This window comes from Rhinolophus sinicus, unplaced genomic scaffold (assembly GCF_057876585.1).
Source record: "Rhinolophus sinicus isolate RSI-liver-muscle unplaced genomic scaffold, RSI-T2T HiC_scaffold_22, whole genome shotgun sequence".
Taxonomy (NCBI): domain Eukaryota; kingdom Metazoa; phylum Chordata; class Mammalia; order Chiroptera; family Rhinolophidae; genus Rhinolophus; species Rhinolophus sinicus.
This window is the reverse complement of record NW_028290712.1, coordinates 5229725-5249026: the sequence shown is the minus strand read 5'-3', so window position 1 is coordinate 5249026 and position 19302 is coordinate 5229725. Positions and strand designations below refer to the sequence as shown.

General features: G+C 42.3%; 1 long non-coding RNA gene across 1 annotated transcript; it reads right to left on the bottom strand.

The window, feature by feature from the left end:
* Positions 1 to 14210: 14210 nt before the first annotated feature.
* LOC148754351 (uncharacterized) lies at positions 14211 to 17767 on the bottom strand. Its single transcript, XR_016020150.1, has 4 exons — positions 17437 to 17767; positions 16213 to 16338; positions 16026 to 16114; positions 14211 to 15481 (listed from the first exon to the last, which is right to left on the bottom strand). It is a non-coding gene; the product is annotated as an uncharacterized LOC148754351 (long non-coding RNA).
* Between the last annotated feature and the right edge of the window lie 1535 nt (positions 17768 to 19302).

Genomic DNA, 19302 nt, shown 5'->3' with positions numbered 1-19302 from the left:
TATGTACTCTTTGTAAAATGTCTCTTCAGGTCTTCTACCCATTTTTCAATGAGTTGAGTTTCATGAGTTCCTTGTATATTTTAGATATTAGCCCCTTACCTGCAGCACTGTTTGCAAAAATCTTCGCCCATTCAGTTGGTTGCCTCTCTATGTTGTGGATGATATCTTTTGCTGTTTGGAAACTCTTAAGTTTCATATAGTCCCATTTGTTTATTTTAGGTTTACTTACATTGTCTTTGGAGTTCAACTCATAAAGTGCTCTTTGAACCCATGTCCATAAGTTTAATACCTATGTTTTATTCCATGTGGTTTATCGTGTCAGGTCTTATGCTAAAGTCTTTGATCCATTTTGAATTAATTTTGGTACATGGTGACAGATAGCAGTCCCGTTTCACTCTTTTGCACATGGCTATCCAATTCTCCCAGTACCATTTATTGAAGAGGTTGTCTTTCCTCCATTGTATGTTTTTAGCTACTTTGTCAAAAATTATCTGTCCGTATTGTGTGGTTTCATTTCTGGGTTCTCAATTCTATTCTATTGGTCTATGTGTCTGTTTTTCTGCCAGCAGCATGCTGTTTTGATTATTGTAGGCCTGTAATACAAGCTAAAGTCTGGGAATGTGATACCTACAGTATTGTTCTTTTTTCTTAAGATTGCTTTGGCAATAGGGGTCTTTTGTGGTTCCAAACAAATCTGATGGTTTTTTGTTCTATTTCTTTAAAAATGCCACTGGGATTTTTGTTATTTCCTTTATTCTGCTGACCTTGGGTTTCACTTGTTCTTCTTTTGCTAGTTCTTTAAGGTGTAACGTGAGGTTATTTATTTGGATTTTTCTTGTTTCTTGAGATAGGCCTGTAATGAGATAAATTTCCCTCTGCAAACTGCTTTCGATGCATCCCAAAAATTTTGGTAGGAAGTATTTTCATTGTCATTTGTTTCTATGTATCTTTTGATCTCTCCTCTAACTTCTTCTTTGACCCAGTCATTGTTTAAAGGTATGCTGTTGTTTAATTTCCATGTATTTGTGTTTTTTCCTATTTTCTTTTTGCAGTTGATATCCAATTTCAAAGCCTTGTGATCATAGAACATGCTTGGTATGATTTCAATCTTCTTAAATTTGCTGAGGCTGATTTTATTTCCCAATATATGGTCTATCCTTTAGAATGTTCCATGTACACTAGAAAAGAATGTATAGTCTGATGTTTTAGGATGACGTGCTCTATATATGTCAATTATGTCCATTTCATGTAATGTGTCATTAGGGCTGCTATTTCATTATTTATTTTTTGTTTGGATGATCTATCCATAGCTGTTAATGATGTACTGAAATTCTCTAGTATAATTGTGTTTTGGTCAATTTCTCCCATAGATCTGTTAGTAGTTGATTGATATATTTTGGTGCTCCCTGATCGGGGGCATAAATATTGATGACTGTTGTGCCTTCTTGTTGTATAGTCCCCTTTACCATTATGAAATGTCCATATTTGTCTCTTGTTATTGTTTTCTCTTTAAAGTCTGTTTCATCTGATATTATTATGGCTATAACTCACTTTTTCTGGATTCCATTGGCTTGGAATGTCATTTTCCAACCTTTCACTTACAGTCTATGCTTGTCTTTGTGGCTGAGATGTGTCTTTGGAGGCAGCATATGGTTGGGTTTAGTTTTTTTATCTAATCTGCTACTCTGGGCCTTTTTGTTTGTGAGTTCAGTCCATTTACATTAAGGTGATTATTGATATGTGAGGATTTCCTGTTATTCTATCTTTAGTTTCTCTGGTAAGGCTGTGTCTCCATTGTTTCTTTGCCTTTTTGTTGTTGTCTATTATTTCTGTATGGTGGTAGTCTATGATGTTTCCCTCAGTTTCCTCTTTAATTACAGTATATTTTTCAGTTCTGAATTTTTTTTGAGTGGTTACACTTAAGTTTACTTAAAAGAAAATTTGACATTTAGAGTATTCCATTTTCTTCAGCACGTTTACTTACTCCATTCCCATATTCCGGTTCAGGTCTCTACTCTCCCCCTTTTTATGTTTTTGTTGCCACAAATTGTCCCTGTTGATGGTGGTCGAATAGCCTCCTTTTGTATTTCTTGTAGTGCAGGTCGTGTTTTAGAAAATTCCCTCAGCTTCTATATGTCTGGAAATGTCTTCATTCCTTCTTCATATCTAAAGGATATCTTTGTTGAATATATGATTCTTGGCTCATAATTTCTCTATCTCAATAGTTTGAATATTTGGTTCCCCTCCCTCCTGGCTTGCAGAGTTTCTGCTGAAAAATCTGATGATAATCTAATGAGTTTTCCTTTGCAGGTTAACATATTCTTTTCCCTGGCTGCCTTGAGGATTCTTTCTTTGTTGTTGATTTTAGACAGCTTCAATACAATGTGTCTTGGAGGAGGCATTTTTGGATTGAGGTAATTAGGTGTTCAATTTGATTCTTGGATTTGAGGATCTAGTTCTGTCCACAAGATGGGAAGTTCTCATCAACAATTTGTTTGAATATATTCTCTGTTCCCTTCTCTCTTTTTTCTCCTTCTGGTATGCTTATTATTCTTATATTGTTCTTTCTGATGGAGTCAGAATGTTCTTGTAGAATTCTTTCATTTCTTTAAATCTCAATTTTCTTTCTTCTATCCTTGTCATTTCCAGGTTTCTATCTTCGATGTCACTGATTCTTCCCTCCATCTTGTCAACTCTACTTCCTAAGCTGATTATTTCATTCTTAATTTCTTCTATTGAGTTCTTAATCTCCAGAAATTCTATTGGTTTGTTTTTTAAAATGTTTAATATTTTTCGTAAAATGCTCACGTTGTTCTTTGAGTTTGTTTCTGAGTTCATTAAATTGCCTTTCTGTGTTTTCTTGCAACTCATTGAGTTTTTTCAGAACTGCAATCTTGAATTCTCAGTCATTGAAGTCACATATTTTGTTATATTTAAGTTCCTTTTCTGGAGACTTTTCACTTTCTTGCTGAAATGGCTTGTTGCCTTGGTTATTCATGGCAATAACTGATTTATTATGTCTCTTCCTAGCCATCGACAGGAGTAGCTTCAGCAACAAGTTGATAGGAAGAGGTCTTTCTTTTGTTTTCCAGTACTTGTTGGTAGAATGTTTTATTTTGTGTCCGACTAAAGCCCTTTATTTCTCTCTCACACGGTCATGCTAAGTTTTCTCTGCACTATTCCAGCTTCTCACACAATGGTGTGATTCCCTGTGGGACAGTTTTCTCCTCTTTTATAAGTTCACCTGGGTCACAGGGCGCAGTTTCCCGGTGGTAAGCTGAGAACTTTTGAAGTTCCAAAGGTCTTCCTGCACCTGATTCAGAGCCGTATGGTTCAGCAGTTCTGTTTACACCTGCAGGTATCCGCACATATAGGTGGGGCCAGGGGTATAGTGAGTTGAGAGAGGTGGCCCAGAACAATAGCAGCAACCACCACCACAGCTGGTCCTGCTTCCACAGCTCCCTGCCCTTTGCTAGAACTAGTTGGGCTGTGAATCTGTGTCTGCAATCCATAGTTCTCAAAAGAGCAAATATTCTGTTCTTTTGATCTGACACTGTTACTGTTCTGCTTCTAGTACCAGGGAGGTGCGGGCGGGGCAAGCTCTGGGAAGGTGGGAGAGGGCGGCAAGTCTCAGTGCCTAAGGCTTCTGTTCTCTGCTCATCAGTGAGGGCTTAAACCACCGTATTCAGCCTTCTTCCCTCAGTCTTTGCTCCGAGGTCTCTGCCATAAGTGTTGGGTTCAGCCGTGTTACATGCTGCCCCATGAGACCTGTGGGCCATAAGCGGGACCCTAGCAGTCAGAGTTTTTCCCTCTCCTGCATCTGTGGTAGTTCTAGGATGCAGCTAGCTTGGAGTACTGAGCTAGGTCTGTGTACTGCACCCGCACATCTTTAGATGAGCGGGGCTCTGAGGTGTGGATGGTAGTTTTTACAAAGTCAGTGCAGTTTCTGTTCTTGCCTGCACATATGCACACAGAGAGTACCACAGCAGGCCTTGTGCCCAGGACTCCTGATTCTTAGGGCACTTCTTCTGTGTGTGTGTGTGTGTGTGTGTGTGTGTGTGTCCGCACTTCTCCCTCCCCCCTCCCCCCTCACATGATTTGCCCACCTTTAGGGAAATTCAGTAATGGACCTCTTCATCAGCCTGTCGGCTGTGCAGGGAGTCCTTTGTGGAGTTATTGTTGTTCAATTAGTTGTAAATTCCAGGGGAGTTTTACGGAGGCTCACCTCACCCCACAGTTTTGATGACATCCCTTATTTGTTGTTGTTCTTTTGGGTGATCACTGTTAACTTGTTTTCTACATCACTGATTCAATGCTCTGCTTCATCTAACCGGCTGGTAATTCCTACAAGGGTGTTCTTTATTTCAGGTATTGTATTCTTTTTTTCTACCTCATTTTTCATTATGATTACTCTATCCTTCTTTATGTAGTCACTAAGTTCCTTATATATTCTTATCATCAGTGTTCTTAACTCTGTCTCTGATAGGTTGGTACCTCTATTTCATTTGGCTCCAATTCTGGTTGTTTCTTCTGTTGTTTTATTTGGGACATGTTTCTTTGTTTCCCCGTGCTGGCTGACTCTATGTGTTTGCTTCGATGTATTAGGTAGATCCCCTAGGGTTCTTGGTTTTTGCTGGGATATCTTACGTAGTATGTGTCCTTTATATTTCACTTGCACCACTTCCTTCTTCTCCTGTGAGTGTGCTCCTCAGGTGAGAATAGTGTTTTATGTATTGTCCTGTTAAAGTTGATCTTTAATTGCTTTTGGCTTGTCACTAATTGTGAGACTTATCTGCCCACAGTGGATGTTCTGCTGTGTGAGGGTTGACCGCTCAAATGAAGCTTGGTCCCTATGGGCACTTGTGTCTATAGAGAATTCCCCTGGGTCTGTCATTTGTAGGTCAAACCCAGTAATACCTGGTTTGGTCAGGAGTTGGCCTCTGGGTGTGTTGAATCTCATGCCTCTTGAGATGGGCCTTGCTTTAGGGCAATTTCAGAGGAAAGCAAATCACCAAGTGCAACAACAACAACAACAAAGAAAAAAACAAATACTCTCACATGTAACCCACACTTAACCCACACTTTGGAAAGAATGTCAAAAATACAAATACAAAACAGAGCAGAAAAAACAGAATCAGTCTTAGCTTAAGCCCACCAAGTAATCTTTAGGTTGTCCTCTGCCATACCCAAGAGTCCTCCGAGATTTGAGCAGGCACAGCCAGTCACCTGGTGCCCAGAGTGATCCTGGAACTGTAGTTTTAGATGAGTGGGGCTCTGAGGTGTGGATGGTAGTTTTTACAAAGTCAGTGCAGTTTCTGCTCTTGCCTGCACATATGCACACAGAGAGTACCACAGCAGGCCCTGTGCCCAGGACTCCTGATTCTTAGGGCACTTCTGTGTGTGTGTGTGTGTGTATGGTGGGAGATTTCACCTGCTGAAAGCGCAGAGCTGCATCTGCTACCTACTGCTGACCCCTGGGAGTGTCTCTGCATGTTAATTGCCCTGCCCCAGGCAGGCCAGAAAAGGTGGGGGCTGGAGATATAGGAGTCTTTTCTCTCCCAGCCCAGTAATGTCACACTCTTCCAAGCCTCTTCCCTGGATCAGAGATGGAAGCCAGGGCTTCCCAGATCTTGAGTGCTAAGGTTCCTCTGTAATCTGACACTACTCCACAGTTCAGGGGCCAGCTTGAGTCTTGAAGGGTGGGGATAGGATTAGAAGAGTGAGCGGGAGGGGCCCAGGTATGGAGTTCATGTCCTTTTCCTACCTAAGGCCCAGCTGGAGGTCCTCAGCTGAGGTTACTGCGTCAAATGCTGGATATGCTGCTCTCAGCAGGAGAGATCAGCTGTGGCACGCAGGGAAAGAGCCCACCTCCTGGCTCTTGTGGTCTCTGTTCTGTCCTGGGACCCCCTTCATCTCTGCAGCAATGGATGCGGGCCGTGTCTTCATTCTGTTCCCTTCCCTGTACCCTGCTCACCCAATTTTCCCACCTGATTCAAGTAATCCTCGTGCGTGTCACTTAGCTGTTCTGTGTGATGAGCAGAGAGTCCTTTGAAGGGTTACAGATGTTCAACTTGTAGCAAGTTCCAGTGGAGAACTCAAGAAGACCACCTCGCAGTCACCATCCTATGACATCACTCCTGTTCCTGCCCTAAAAGAATCCGAGTCTCTGTGTGGTTACACTTTTCTAAAATCCTCCTATCATGGGTCATGCCAGGAAGCCTGCTTTCCTTTCACATACAGATTCTAAGAACACTGACAAATGTCCCTCCAACTTGGCCATTACACTGCACAAATCTTAGAGACTCAGGAGAGCAGATGATGGACGCCGTCTCCTCTTTGTCTTGGTGAACTCAGTGACCATTGCATGGCAGAGAAAAAGGCATGAGCTGTCTGCTCCCTGGTCAGCAGCTCAGGCAGATGCATACCTTCCCTGTGGCAGTGCCAGGGTATGGAAATGTCCCACAACACAATTTCTAGGGCAAATGGTTATTGCTGTTGGGCAGTGTGCAAAGCAGAATGCTTCCCAGCTGACACGCCCTACCACCCTGCTGACCATGACATAGAGCAAAGCCAAGGTTGGTGTTTCCATAAGACTGACCTGCCATAATTGTGACTGAAGAAAGGATTGTTGTCCCTGGAGTACAACTCAGCTACCCATACATTACTCAAGGCCTTTTTATGCTATGTTTTTCACCTTAGGGGAAAGATTTCTTTCACGTGACAAGAATATGAAGAAATGTGGTTTATTTGGGGTTTCTATCTTTACTGTATATGCTGATTGGGACCATTCAGTGTACTGTGTTTATGGCATCAGTGACTCGACACAGGGGTTTCTTTCACTCTGTGTGTCTGCCCTCCTATGGCACTACATGAGTGACACTCTTGGTCAGATCTCTGTCGTCTCAGAGTTCACAATTGCCCAAAGTTCAGATGCTTTTTTTATGAGTGGTACTACAGTTCAGTGTACACATAAAATTACATAGATTAAAGCACCCACCACAGATGTCCATATATATATGCACACACATATATACTATTCACATGCTCAGATGCATGGTTACACATGGACATTGTAGGTATTATTTTTAAATAGTGGGTATTATATGGGCACCGATGTTTTGTGACTCTGTATCTAGCTGCTCATGCCACCTTGGATGCTCACAAATGTAATTTCTCCTCCCGTTAGATTTTCAAGAAATGATGGAAAAACTGGGGTTCCCCTGGCAAGGGTTGAACATTGAATGGGACACATGATGGAGATGTAGGGCCTTGCAAGAGGTAATGTTGAGAACCCAAGTCCTGTGTGCCAGTGTTCTCAACCCTCCCTGTGCCCCTCAGACTTTCACAGAGTGATCTGTCCACATTGGTCTTCTCCAAGACACCATCCAGAAACATCAAATAGATTTTTGCAGAGCTCTCTTTGTGCCTACCTCTTTCTTCATTCAGTCTCACATTCCTTCCACTACCACCACTGATCTTCTTAGTCAGGACTTCACAACCTATTTTCCTATATACACACTCTGATTCTCATCTGGGAGCTTATACCTTATCACACACTTCTAAATTGCCCAGCAGGACTTGGCTTCAGGAAGCAGTTATTGTCATGTAGAGGCAGTAAGCCAAACACAAACTGCCCTGTAAATGTTTCTTAAGGCATTCAGCACAAAGAGCAAATCCTGCTTATCTTGCCCTATCCTTTTCTGTATGGATAAATCAAGTACACAAGATATTTCACATTCATGCAGGAGGCTCTCACAATGGCAACGGATATCTGCATCTCTGTATTTAAATCCCTGGGTGTAAATGTAATGTGATTTCAAGGGCAAGGTGTTATGCCCACTGAGTCAATCGGTGGTTCCGCCATGTGGTCGCACATTGACTTCCATGGATTTACTCATGTGGATGTGTACCTGCTTGTCATGTGTATGTGTTGGGGGCACTATAGATCCTGAGAGGCAGAGGGCCGATCATAAAATTTGGCCTGGTAGAACATGAGCTAGAAGTGTCTGCCTATGAAAGAGATGGCACAATTGGTCCACTTGGTTCTTTTGCACACCACAGACATGAGGAATGGATCTGCTGTGGAAGTTTCAGAGGTTTGCATGAGCTATCTGGAGTGATACTGAAAGAGAAATAAGGAAGCTGAGCAGTATCGCCTTCTGAATGTTGTGTGTATGATGGATTACATAGGCTTAATGAGCAGACCACCTCCAGGGGTGGGGTAGGATCTGCAGCCTGTGGAATGAGCTGTGAGGGGACAGAGGCAGGCCTCTGGAAATGGAGATGAGAGTATAGCAGGAAGTGCAATTCCTGAGAGGCCGTGGTTCTTTCTAATAGGCTACAGACTGTGGGGTTGGGGTTAAGAGGAAGACTGGCTGCATTAACGATGAAGCCTTATCGTGTGTGAAGGTGCCAGACACAGGGTGCAGCCAAATGAGCAGGGCCTAAAGTAAAACGTGACCCCCTGCTGTCCCCAGTCCCTGTGGTTTAGGCAGCTTCATGTATACCCTTTCTCTTGGATGGTAGCCACACAACGATACAACACAAGACACATGACTTTCTGAGTTAGAGGTCACTAGCCCTTGGAGTGGTAAAGGGAATGTTGACAGTTTGCAGGCACTCCTGATCTCTGCGTGAGGGAGCGGCATTTAAGGCAGTGTGTGGGAAGTGTAGCTGTGCAGTGTGAGGTTACCCTTGTACCACGCTTCAAGGTCCTCTGCCTATCATCCTGGAAGAAGGGACTGTGGGTCAGGGAATGAGAGTGTCCTGCATTGGGCCAGTGGTGACACTGCTGGTCTTCTCGCTCTGATAACTGGGCAAAAAGAGACAAGCCAGGGACAGGCCACTTTCCTGCAGAAGGAATGGCCTCATATGAAATCCTTTGGGTGCCCATGTTCTCACCTGTGCTGGCAAAATGCAAATAGGTAATGTCAAGGAGAGTGGAGTCAGGCTGAAATGCTTTTGCCAAGTTGTGCCCCATGAGTGTTTCTTCCCCAGTGGCCTATGTGTAGGGGATGGCGTTACTCACACTATATCATGGATAGGATAAGCACTTCTGCCCTTGTCCAGGAACTTCTGGAGGGTACCGGCAATTAGTGTGAGTGGTGCCACAGAGGAGGTCATCTCTCCTCAGGAGACATTGCAGTGAAGCTAAAGGGTAGCCATACCGATGTACTTTCACCTCCACAGGACGCATTGATTTTCAGTGGGTTCTTTGCATTTGAGGGTGCCTCAGGCCACAGGAGGGCCAGAGCCCTGGAGTAGATACACCAGGGGTGGAGTAGATGGAGGCAAGGGGTGCAGGCAGGAGGGATTTTGTGGCAAGCACCTAGTCTGCTCCTTCCAAAGTGGACAGTGATGGTGAAGAAAACATTGTAATTCAGGTGGGCGGATAGGGAATTACTGCTTCAGCTGGGCTCCAAGGTTTATCAGTGTGCCTGCGAAGTCTCTCGCTGTTGAAGATAAATTGGATCCTGCATGAGGCTATCTGTCTCCGCCATACTGTCTGATGTCCCTCATACTGTCTGATCACTCTGAGCACACTAAGGATGCACTGACCAACAACCTCTCTCAGAGCAGGGAGGCTTTGAGAGCCACTTTCAGCAGTCCCTGTGCTCCCCTGCAAGGAAATCTGTATATCACTGGCTGCTTGTCAAGGTACAGCCTCAGAGGGTATATGACCCATGTAAACGTAGATGGTGTCAGGAGGCCTTGGTGCTGGACAGGATGGATGGTCCACTCTGCCTGATGCTCACACTGAAGGAAAGTAGCCCTGTGTTTCCAGCACCAAATTTTATGCTAGGGTTACTCCTGGGACCTCTCATGTTGAGTTTCTAAAATCTGTCTGCTGGCAAAAGGGAAAGATTTTCCAGTGACACTTGGATCGGGTTGTGTTGGTACACCAGTCCGGGCCATGTTGGACTCCAGTAGGAGCCCCGTAGGAGTTCTTTAACAGCCTTTACTCTCTGCTCTCCATGACTGGGAAGGATGCACACAGAGTTAATGATGTGGTTTTGTGTAGGAAGGGAGTGTCTGCTATCCTTTCCTGAATAGACAATGGCTCATACACACCAGGGATGGGTGCAGATTCAGCCTAGCCTTGGATTATGCAGAGGGTCAATTTCATTCACGAGTCCATCTGGAAAGAAAGCCTGAGACTGCCATAAGTAGAGGTGTGTGCCCTTGATCAGTCTTTGATCCAGCCTTGAGAATATGGGTGTTGGCACTGTGCCTTGGGAACACAGCTGGGCAGAGGTTGAAAACTTCTCATGGGGTGCAATTCTTAGATGTTGTTCCAAGTAAAAGGCACACACACTGAAAATTCACAATAATTACACACAGATACTGGGCTGTTTGCAGGGAAGGTAAATATCAAAATCATGTTTGGACTTTCAGGGCATGGAGACCCAACTGCAGAGTTCCTAGTCCTTTCAGGTAGCAGGCTCTCCCTGCAAGCATGAGCATGCACGAGCCGGTAGGTTTCATTTCTCTAAACAGAATGACTGTGGTGGGTGGTCACTGTCTTTATCTTACAAAATAATACTTAAGATATCCATCTGTCCCTGTATCTGAGAATGTGAATGTTATACACATATATATATATATATATGTGTGTGTATACATATATATATATGTATATATATGTATATATATATATACATATATACATATATACATATATATGTATATATATGTAATACATATATACACATATTATATATTATTCATATAATATTCATATATTCATATATATGTTATGTATGTTATTCACATGCTCAGATGCAGGATTACATAAGGACATTTTAGGTATGATTTAAGTGTATATATACATATATGTGTATATATGTGTGTGTGTATATATATATATATATACACATACATATATACATATACATCTATGGTGTGTGTATACACCTATGTACGTGTATGCATACACTGAAATGTTATACCTCTAATAATAAAGCATCTGAACTTAGGGCAATTGATAATTCTGGGACAACAGAAATATAACTAAGAGTGTCCCTAATGCAGTGCCATTTGAAGGCAAACACACTGAATGAGTGTCGTTGCACCCCTTGGGATTGAATAAAAGAGAAACACCTGTGTCGACAGACCGATGCCATAGACACAGTAGACCAAATGGTCCAAAACAGCATATGCAGGAGAAAGAAACCCCAAATCAACCACATTTCTTTATGCTCTTGTCAAGCAAATTAGAAATATTTCTCGAGGTAACCAATATATGAGAAAAATACCTTGAGGTTATGTTAGGGTGACTGACTTATGCTCCAGGAGAGTACAACAGTACTTTCTTCCATCAAAACTTTGGCAGGTCAGCCTTATGAGAATGCCATCCTTGGCCTAGCTCTGTGTCACGGCAAATTGGCTGGAAGGATGGGGTGAGATGGGAAGCATTCTGTCATCTACACTGCCCAACAGCAGGAACCATTTGCCCTAGAAATCGTGTTGTGGGGCAATTCGATCTCCTGTCACCACCACAGGGAAGGTTTACATGTGCCTGAGCTGCTGACCAAGGAGCAGGAGTGCTCATCCCTGGTGCTCTACCAAGCAATGGTCTCTGTGTTCACCAAGACAAGGAGGAGAACCTGTCTGTCTCCCGCCCTCCTGAGACTCTAAGTCTTGTGCAATGACAAGGCCAAGTTGGAGGGGACATCTGTCAATGTTCCTAGAATCTGTCGGTGAAAGGCAGGCAGGTATTCTAACATGACCCACGATGGAAGGAATTACAAAGGTGTAACCAAAACAGAGACTCAGATTCTTTTGGGACAATTGAGTGGTGGTCGCCCAAGACACTCTATTATGTACTTTTTTTGCAAAACCTCTACCTTGCTGGATCTCACAGAAAACCCAACACTGAGAACATGGGGGAGTGAGAGACATAAAGACAGCGAATCAAAAGAGGACATAAGGCTAGAAAGAGATTAAAAGGTGAGACAGTGGAAGAGAGAAGTAGGTGGGCAGTTAGGCAGGGAGGGAGGGAGGGATGGTGGGTGGTGGAGAGAGCGAGAAAGTCGGACATAATGAGCTTTTCAATGAAGGGCTTATATCTCGTGAGTACAGGTCAACTCTGCAAATAAGGTCATAGCTCCCAACGTGTAATGTCCGCGGCACTGTCTGCAGTTGGGTTCACAGATAAGCATATTCCAGAGATATACTGTGCTTACCAGGTCCTATACCCTGGGCTATTTTCTGAGAGCTCCCTGTGATCAGCTGTTACAATTGTAACAAGACTGTGACTTGGTATTAGTAAGCCCTGCCTAGCGCCCAGAGTCCAAGAAGGTGGCACCCATGTCCAGGAAATCACCGAGATGCCAGTTTCAGTGGAGTTTCTGTAGACTGGTCATTTTGGTGGGTGGGACTGCGCAGTGGGAAGGGTGGTTGGAGGGGGGGTGAGGAAGAAGCCTGGCCAAGAAGCTGGTGGGATGGGGCAAGGTGGCTAGGTGAGACTTAAGACAGGAAGGGCCAGGTCCTCTTTCTGATTGGTGGAGACGGTGTCAGCTGACTGAGCTGGGCTCTGTCACCCCAGCAGATTCAGTGCAGGGTGGGCAGCCACCTTCCGCATGCAACCTTCCTATCAGAGACCGGCAGCCTAACCTAGAAGCCCAGTTCTAGGGTCCTAGGGTTGCAGGTGACAAACGTCCCTCCAACGTGACACGCGTGCTACTGCCTTCTGCATCTTCTCTGCTGCCGTTCTCAGGGCAGGCCCCATGGCGAGTGAGGGAGGGACCAGGCAGGTCCAGTGATCTGGCATCCTCAGGTGATTTAACTCTGGGATTGTGCCTTGAAGGGACGGGAGCTCGAGCCGAGGGTCTCCCGGCCAGTGGGACTCCTGGAGACCCTGCCTGCTTCTGCAGGCTCGAGGGTGGCAAAGGCCACACATCCTTGGTGTGGAGGCGGAGCAGAAAGGAGAAGCCCTTGTAGAGGACATGGGTCAGGTTTTGTTGATGAACAGGAGGTGGTGACCAGCAGGTCATAGTGGATGTGGTGGGCTGATGCTTTCACACAGCCTGCTTCCCCACACACCTATACAGACTTTTCAAGCTGTGAGTCTGGCAGAGCTCCAAACACAACCAGGAAGCCCCTTCTGCACACAGGTTTCTGGAGGTGCTGTGTGGATACAGCTTTTAGGAACCAACACACTCAGACAACGTGGACACCGGAGAGATCATCCACAGACCTAAGCAGTGCCTTTCCTACACTGGCACACACAAGTGAAGTGCAGATGTGGGACTGTCAGGAAGCAAGCAGTGACAGATGATCCAGTAACCAGGGACGCACGCCAGTCCTGTGCATGTGTGACGCATGGCAGGAGCTTTAACTAACATTTATCTATTGGCCTTTGCTGTGCTTCCACTTGGGTATTGCAAATAGTATTGTGATGAACATGTATCTGTTTAATTAGTCATTTTGATTTCTTCAGATATACCTAGAAGTGGAATTGCTGTGTCATTAGGAAATTCTCTTTTCCATTTTCTAAGAAAACTCCCAACTGTGTTCCACATTGGCTGCATCAGTTTGCGATTCCACCGACAGTGTATTTTCGTGTGTTCCCTTACAGTATCAAGGTATGGAAGCAACCCAAATGCCCGTCCACGGATGAGTGGATAAAGAATGCTATGATATCCATTGGATGCTTCAGTCTCATATGGAAGATTGGAACGTTTTTACCTGCTTAATATACCACAATCTAAACTTCACTTGCACTGTTCCTTTAAAGGAATACTTTTAAGAATCCTCAAAGATATGTGCTAATTTGCAAACCCAATTTGACGGACTTAATGAAACTTTATAAATTCAAACTTCCACGAATACATGAGTTTTTCTAAGTATTCTTATTAATGATCTTTGCCTACATTTACTGATAAACATCCTAAGACTGGAAGATCATTCTATACTTGTAAGCTCATACAGTATTAAACCTTTGGATTTACACTGATTTTCAATATTCCAAGGTAAAGTTAATGAGTGCTTCCTTAAATACAATGCTTTCCACAATTTACATATATTTGTAAATATGTGTATGTGTTTACATACGCCTATATATTTACATAGGCGCGCACACACACACACACACACACACACACACACAGACACAATACATAGAGTGCCAAAAATTGTATACGTTATAAGGAAAACCTGTATTAAATTTGTAATACTCAATAATACCAATAATAAAAAATGAACAAAAGCATGTGTATACATTTTATTGAACCCCTAGTACATACATACATATATACGTATACATACATACACAGACACACACACACACACACACACACACTCTTAAGCATACTTACTTTTATTTCATTAAGCTACAAAGCTCAGGAAAGTTAACTGGCTCAGTTTTACTCTTCCACTAGAGTTGATATTCACTATTAATTTCTTACGTAGAGGGTGGTCATCAGACTAACTGGATCAGTTTTCTTTCAGTGGAGAAAATTGATTACCTTACCATTATTCCCACTTGGGCCATTTGCTGCTGTAGAATAGATGCAAGTGGATGCGTTATTTTATATTCCTTAAAACCTTTATATCATTCCATATGTGCAATTTTTCTCTTCATGTATACCATTCCATTAAGGGATATAGAAACAAACAAAAAATTTCACTTATGAGGCAAAAATTGTTTCGCAAATTTTTTGGAGAATGTTCAAACCTTTTCTTTTATACATTTAGTTTTTCAAAGAGGAATATATTGATGTGTTTAGCCCTTCAAGCTGGCAAACAGGCACAGTTTCCTGGTGCGAATGTATCAAACAGACTGCTTAATTTTGAATGCCTTTTTATGTTCAAAGATATAAAGATAAATTTTAGAGAAATAGAGCAAGTCACCTCTGCATGGTTTTTATGGTTGTTTTAGTCAGGAGTACAATCAGACATAAAATAGTATTTTGTGGAAATTTGACTCTGAAAATTGTAACAAAAGAGACATGAAATTTAAACTGTTAAAGTTTCATATCTCAATTAAAATTAACAATTATGAAATTACTTTGAGAAATTCGACTTTTTCATCTTAACCAAAAATTTATGGATGGAACATTAATACACACATCTACCTAAAACAACACTTTTTTTTTTCTTTTGTAGTACTCAACTAACAGAAACATGGCATTTAAATTTTATCTTCTCACAGAAAATTGAGTACATAACAGTATTTTTTAGTATCTGTTTCAGCCTGAATTTTCAGATCGGCTTCCCCCACAAACTCCTCTTGAAACCCTGTAACTGGAGCTACAATATGATTCATGAGGAATGGAGTACACCCTATCCATAGATGGTGAAAACCATCGTTCCTGTCTGCCACCACTATCATGACCACTTAGAGATGTATGAGTTCGGCTCCTTGAGTATTTTTCATGATATCCACCATATCCTTCTCGTGTGTTATACTCATCATAACGACCACTTCCATCATAAGTCAGACAATGCCCTCGTGCTGGTGGTATTCCCCGAGAGTTTCCTGTAAAGTCGATGATCAGAGAACAAAACATAAACTGCATTACAAAATATTCTGGTACTATTACACCATGACACTATAAAGTGCTAACTAAATATCTGGAAAATGTGGTTCATTTTCCTGTGCTCTGAAGGTAACAATGATGCTGCAGTAGTCAAAGAATCTCAAGTTCATTTAAAATAATGTGTAAGAGTAATATCTGTTGCCTAAGTCATTTCTTTAAAATAAATGACCAATTCACAGTTTCTGCAAATAGGCTGAGATTCTGACTTTAATATTGTTCCTTTGCTTCAAACTGTGAAACACTCATTACTTTAAAATATTAAAATAAGTTGTATTTCATGAGGAAAAAAAAGATGAGACTACCCATTTACCCTTAAAAGCATTCTATTAGTTTAAAAGAGGTATTAAGATAATGATTCCAAAACCTTCAAAATAATCAAAAGTCCATAGTAGTGTTTTCCCTTCGTGGAATTAGAAGTAAAATAAACAACACTGGCCTGTTATGTCCAACTATATGATTTATAAGTAAAAACTGAACTCTTACCATAACTCCCACATGAATCTCTGTAAGAGCCTCTCCGTGTATGTTCAGAATAATATGTATCACGAACCCCACCACAGCCATCACATTCACTAAATTAAGAGAAAAAAAACAAAACAAAACAACAGAGTATGAACCAATGTCCAAATTGAAAATGGAATTTGATTAGAAGGAGAAAAATTCAGAGAACCTATGTCTGCTAGAGGAAAGTTCATCCTGAGGACGTGAATGGCTATAATCACGGTAGCCTCTAGGTTGTGTCTTTACAGCATAATCCTTGTAGTCGCTGGAACTGGGATTATCTCTACTTGGATAACTGAAACAAAGTAGCAAATATTTTAAAATGCACCTTCTGATATGCAGCAGAAAATATTAAAAGCTCTGACAATGAAAAGACAAAGTATTTTAAAAAAACAAAGGACCAGAATACACTTGTCTACAAAGAAGACATAAGGCAAACCGGCACGTGAAAACATGCTCAACACAATCAGTCATTAGAGAACTGCAAATCAAAACTGACATAGGACACCATTTTACTCATATGTTGGCTATATAGTGTTTTTAAATGGAAATTCTTCTCACTCTGGGTAGTGAAACCCGGTGTGGTAGGTAAATGATATACTGCAGAATTGTTTACCTGAAATCTATGAAATTTTACTAATCATTGTCACCCCAATAAAGTTTAATTAAATAAATAAAGAACAAAAAAAAGGAAAGTATCTAGTGTTAATGAAGATGTACAAAAAATGGCATCCTGCATACACTGATGATGGAGATGTCAAATGGTGAAGGTGTTTGGGAAAGATGGGTGGTTCCTCAAAAAAGTAAACAGAATTACGATATGACCCAGGAATGCCACTCCCTAAGTATATACCCAAATAGTAGAATACTTGGCTATTCTATACCCAAATATTTGTACATGAATATTTACAATAGTAGTCTGGTGGAAATAACTCAAACAGACAAATGGATGAACAAACTTGGTTAATTAACGACACCTACATTGGACTATTTATTTAATCAGTCTTCAGGATGTGATGCACTGATTCATGCTACAACACTGATGATCCTCAAAAACATTCATGCTAATGAAAAAAGCCACATAAAAAAGGTCACATATTGTTTGATTCCAATAGTATGATTCATCCAGCATAAGAATATTGGTATAGACAGAACACATATAAGTCTTTGCTAGTGTCTGGGACAGGGGAATAAAGTGGGAGTGATTGCTTAAATGTCAGATCATTTTACTTGGGGGTAATGAAAATATTCTGTAACCAGATAGAGGTGGTAATTGCAAAACTGTTACTGAATCACTCACTCTTAAAATGTTGAATTATATGGTAGATGAATTTCCCCTGAACAAAACATATCAACTATGATATAATAGTGCACATATTTCACTGTCCTTTACCTATCTTTAATAGAATAACCACCATCCCTTGGTGTTATACAGTATTTTCTCCTGGGAGAGCCTGGCTCTCGGCGTGGAGGACATCTGTATTTTTTTCTCCCACACGATACTGGTCCTGCAATTTAAAAATGACCATCTCAGAATTGAGTGTAATGTTTCAAAGAAGAAATATTAAAAACATCGTGTTCTCTCCTCTTTCCAAAATGATGTTCAACAATTAGTCTAAGATTCTATTTATGCTCGTTTTGTCTGTGCTTTAAAATGTTATTCTTGAATAATGGTTTTATCCTCTTACGTCTCCCCTCCCCTGTATACATTTACATAATCTTTACATTACCTTCAATAAGTAAAACCTTAAATATCTGAGACAAATATTTTGACAACTACTTTCACATATTCAATGCTTACGAATGTCTTCTAAAATCTATTATCTGTAAGCTTTTCTCCTCTATTTGTCATTGTCTTACTTCATCCATCTCTTGCCTCAATAATTTAAAACTCTCCGTCTTGCCTTCAGTCTTACTACTTAATGTACTACTTCTTATAATGGTCCCATTACAACTAATTGGTCTTTTCAATACCCAAGTCTGGTACTATTACCACTCTACCATTTTCTCCTGAGAGACCACAATATTAACCCAAGTAAAGGGAAAACAGCCTTGGTCAGACTCTCTCCCCGACCAGCGGTTGGCTCTCCCCCAGCAATGTGCTGGTCTGAGACAAGACATGCAATGATCCCTGACCCAGGGACCTGCTGGTCCCACACGAAGGAACAAAGAGCAGGTACCGTCCATTTGAAAGATATACTATTATGTGAGCATCTTTGCTGTACGCCATCTTTGTCTCTGTATGGTACAAATTTGTCTGGCTGTTTCACGAGTTTGGTGGCTGACGCATGAAGAGGGTGCTGGCTGTACCCAGTGAAGGGGCTGACTATTCCCCCTAAACCTGAATAAAATCAGTCTACTTTGCCTTCGGCTCCACTTATCTTATTCCAGCTCCCCGAGGGGCACACACATTACTCCTGAGACTCAACCCACCAGGACACCTAGCGAAGAGAGCAGGATCTAGATTAGGTAAGAGATCGCTACACCCCTGGACAGAACATGTGTCTGCACACAGTTTGTTGTACCCGGTGGCCACCACTGTGAGGAGCTGATGTTCAACAGTTAGTCTAAGGTCTCCCTGGAGGGGTGGGAAGATGTGGATGGTTTTCAGGCCAGCACAGAAAAAGCCTTGCAGGTTTTAACTGAGCAGTTGCTTGAAGAAGCCAGCGGTGCTGCCAGCCGTGTGGGCTGGATGTGCCTCAATGTGCTGTGCAGAAATGCATTGAAGAGGAAGTGCTTGCTGAAGTGGCCAGACAGTGGGACCTATAGTCTCAGAAGAAGCTGCTGGAGGCCTGAGTTCATCAGCTTGAGGAGGAATTCTGCAGTGGTGGGGTCTGAAGCAGACACCATCCTGGAGTTCCCGACAGAGGATGCTGGGGAGGCTGAAGATGTCCCACACCCCTGCATTCGGCCCACTGTACAACAAGAGCTAAAACATGAACAACCTTTGGGGCCCGGTGGCATTGATGCTGGCAACACAGCCGTGACTGAGTTCACAAATTACCCTCCTTATACACCCACGGAGTTGTGAGAGTTGGTGAAGCAGCAGTTGTAATGCCCCAGTGAGCCACTCGAGGCTTGGCGCCTGTGCTTGTAGGATGAGGTAGCAGACAGCATTCTCTGTTCCCCATATGAAATGGAAAAGCTAGCCTCCGTGATGTTGAACCCATCTCTAAGGCAATGGCTGCAAACTCAGGCTAGTTCAAGGCCAGAGCAACCACTCCTTAATGGACTGTTTCACTGCTGTGGTGCACAGTCA